General features: G+C 39.9%; 1 pseudogene; it reads left to right on the top strand.

The window, feature by feature from the left end:
- The first annotated feature begins 695 nt into the window (after positions 1–695).
- LOC102501892 (eukaryotic initiation factor 4A-I pseudogene) lies at positions 696–1911 on the top strand (annotated as a pseudogene).
- The last annotated feature ends 2159 nt before the right edge of the window (positions 1912–4070 follow it).

Here is a 4070-nt window from a genome sequence, read left to right as displayed (position 1 = left end):
TAGCATGGTAAGAACAGGAATCCCTACCAAACTGAGAATGTGATTCCTCTCAGTGAGAAGCTTATTAGCTTATTGTTTAAGGAATCATGAGTCCCAAGAAGAGTAAAAGGAACTATATATTAGATCCTAATGACATTCTCTTGCAGGGGCAATGCCTACCTATGTATAGTTAAAATGATAGAATGTTAGCTTCAACTATGGACCCACTAGAGCTTTCTAAATTATTTCTATCACACTGGCTTACAAAATTAATTTTATTTATTCAGGAACCAAGATTCTACCTGGATATACCTCAGATAGGTGTTCATTCATTCATATTCCAACCAAAAGATAATGTACCATAAAGTGCATATTGATAAGTCTGAAATGAATACAACAACCACATAAAATCTCATTACTTAAAAGAAATTAAATGCTCTGTGGTTTATATAACAATATTCCTCATCCATGTCCAATATCAGATCGTTCACATGCCAGTCACAGTTAAATCTAATTTGTTGTAATCTTGGTAAATGAGAGCTAATCAATGAGCTCTCAGCTTCAAAGCAGTACATATTACATTTCTGAAATACATTAAAACAGAGGATGGAGGAAAGACTTCCTGACAACTGGCATTTGCAATGGAGCAGGAAGGTTCTCTAGGATCTGATGTAATACCTTTTGAATTATAAGTATATACAGAGTTTCTAAGGATCATGTCTGTGAGTCAGGATTCCTGATCCAGAGACAATGGTCCTGATGGAATGGAGCCCAAAGGCATCGAGAGTAACTGGAACAAGACTGTTGACAGCTTCGATGATATGAACCTCTCAGAGTCCCTTCTCCATGGTGTCTATGCCTATGGTTTTGAGAAGCCCTCTGCCATCCAGCAGCGAGCCATTCTTCCTTGTATCAAGAGTTATGATGTGATTGCTCAAGCCCAATCTGGGACTGGGAGAATGGCCACATTTGCCATATTGGTTTTGCAGCAGATCGAATTAGATCTAAAGGCCACTCAGGCTTTGGTCTTGGCACCCACTCAAGAATTGGCTCAACAGATACAGAAGGTGGTCATGGTACTAGGGGATTACATGGGTGCCTCCTGTCATGCCTGCATTGGGGGCACCATCATACGTGCTGAGGTGCAGAAGCTGCAAATGGAAGCTTCCCACATCATTGTGGGTACCCCTGGCCATGTGTTTGATATGCTTAACCAGAAATACCTGTCTCCCAAATATATCAAGATGTTTGTATTGAATGAAGCTGACAAGATGTTAAGCCATGGATTGAAGGACCAAATCTATGACATATTCCAAAAGCTCAATAACAACACTCGGGTGGTTTGCTATCAGCGACAATGCCTTGTGATGTGCTTGAGGTGACCAAGAAGTTCATGAGGGACCCTATTCAGATTCTTGTCAAGAAGGAAGAGTTGACCCTGGAGGGTATCTGTCAGTTCTACATCAATGTGGAATGAGAGGAGTGGAAGCTGGACACACTGTGTGACTTGTATGAAATCCTGACCATCACCCAGGCAGTCATCTTCATCAACACCCGTAGGAAGTGGATTGGCTCACTGAGAAGATGCACGCCCGAGACTTCACTGTGTCTGCCATGCATGGAGATATGGACCAAAAGGAATGAGATGTAGTCACGAGGGAGTTCCATTCTGGCTCCAGCAGAGTATTGATCACTACTGACCTGCTGGCCAGAGGCACCAATGTGCAACAAGTTTCTTTAGTCATCAACTATGACCTTCCCACCAACAGGGAAAACTATATCCACATAATCAGCCATGGTGGACGATTTGGTCATAAGGGCGTGGCTATTAACATGGTAACAGAAGAAGACAAGAGGACTCTTCGAGACATTGAGACTTTCTAAAACACCTCCATCGAGGAGATGGCCCTCAATGTTGCTGACCTCATCTGAGAAGGGATGTCCTGCAACCTCGCCCCAGCCAGGGTTCAGTCCTGGGGAGGGCTGAGGGAGCAGCAGGAGGGGGGAGGGAAGGGAGTCAAGGGATGGACATCTTGTCATTTTTTTTTCTTTTTTTTTTCTTTGAATAAATGTCACTTTTTTTTTTTTGGAGAGATTTTCACTGTAGGGCGCGTGCGCTCGCCAGACAGACAGAGAGAGACATAGAGACAGAAAGCGAGAAATCACCCTCCCAGGGGGGATGGTCACGCCGCAATCCCTTCTCTCCCATTCTCCTCTCGGGCTCTTGGGCACGCACGCACACGCGCCCGGCGTGAGTTTTAAGCCACCGGGTCCGGGACACGAACTGCGGTCGACTATGTGGGAGTACAGCGACATAGCCATTACGCTAACTGCTGGTTCCCAATAAATGTCACTTTTTGAGGCAAAAAAAAAAAAAGTATATACATAGTTTAAAAGGCTTGTAATCATTTGATATTGCTTCTGTAATATTATACCTGCAGAGTGACTAACATAGAGACTAGAGTCACCATTTCTTGAATGTATGGTTCAAAATTCTTAGCTTGATCACTTATGAGTCTCACAACAACCCTTTGAGAAGTTACTCTGCATGCCATTTTACAGGAGATGAAACCAAGGCACAGAGAAGTTCTGCCAAGTTTCGTAACTAGTCAGAAGCAGAGGCAATACATAAACCAGCTGATTTCAGAACTTAAGCTCTTTACTATGTGTTTCACTGCTCCTCTAAGTTGCTCAGCCTTTTCATATAATTGCATATTAATTATATATAGATAGTTCAAAAATTTCTACATATGGTCTCGAGAGTGTCACTCTTATTGGAAATAAGGAACTAGGGCTCTTGCTCGAAGATGTATTTCTATAGCAAAACATAGGTTTTTCTATGTGAAATAGGTTTTGCTAGATACTTGATATAATTCTCTTTGATTCCCTGAAGAAGAGGTGTGTGTTAGAATATTTATCCTATTTCACACCTTTAGGCAATAATTATTATGAACCACTGTACTATAATTACTGTTTTACTCCTATTTTTAAATCTCTGCTCCAGTTCAGTGAAAGACATGAGCTATTGTACTGCTGCTACCCAATAATAATTGTTCAATAAGATGTAGTGAAAAAAATTCACATTTACCAGTCACAAAGCATTATAGATACTTACTAAATTAGCTATCTTATTTCTCATGGTCATGCAGAATTTAGGCCTGTTTGATTTTGTCTTAGAAACATTATTGTTCTAGAGTTGGTACTGTACAATACTAAAAATCTGTTGGAGACAAAAAAAATTATTTTGTCTCTAAACAAAATTAGGAGTGAGAAAAACTGGTTTTGGAGCTGTATTCCCCCTGCAGGCATTTAATCTGAGTCACAATCTTACTTTGAGCTGGGGATTAGTGTTAGCCACACTAGATGCCATCTGAGAATAGTTGTCATCAACTAGGTACAAGTCTGGCATCCTTAGGACTCAATATGCTCTGGATTGTATAAAACTGGCCGCAATCAACTAGATAGGAGTCCTCAGGTGAATAATTCAATCTCTCTGAATTCCTGTTATTTCCCCTATAATACAGGATGTTACTCATTGATACCCTAGCAATGTCAGAAAGATTAGGTGTAACTTTTTTTAATTGTATAAAGTGCACGTTTTTATAAACCTATATATTTCTAGTCAAGCAAAATAACCTATTTCAGTTATCTTTTGTGTTATAAGTATACGTAAAACACATTCTTAGCTAATTTCCAGTATATATTAACTACAGCCCTGAAGTTATACATTAGAATTTATTTATTGGACAAAACTTCAGCTTTGTGCCCTTTGACCTACAGCTTCCATTTCCCCCCAACCACATTTGTTTTTATTGCATTTTTTTCCTTAGATTCCACATATATGTGAAGTGTAATCTTCAAGTAGACTGAGACGCATAGTACTAAACACTGTGTAGGAGGAGTTTGCTAAGTGATAACTACTTGTGTTCTAAGCTAGATTAGAGGATAAGGGATCTACTGCTAGGGAGGGTGTTGACTTGCGAGTCATTTTGTGTATTTATTCCTTCTTTTCTTCCTTGATGGATAATAACAATGTACTGCGTGATTTTTAATGATGAAAAATACTTAAGGCTACTTAACTGTAGTAAATA

The sequence above is a fragment of the Tupaia chinensis genome, unplaced genomic scaffold, assembly GCF_000334495.1.
Source record: "Tupaia chinensis unplaced genomic scaffold, TupChi_1.0 Scaffold000093_1, whole genome shotgun sequence".
Lineage (NCBI taxonomy): Eukaryota > Metazoa > Chordata > Mammalia > Scandentia > Tupaiidae > Tupaia > Tupaia belangeri.
Note: the sequence above shows the minus strand (reverse complement) of the source record. Positions and strands in the feature narration are given on the sequence as shown.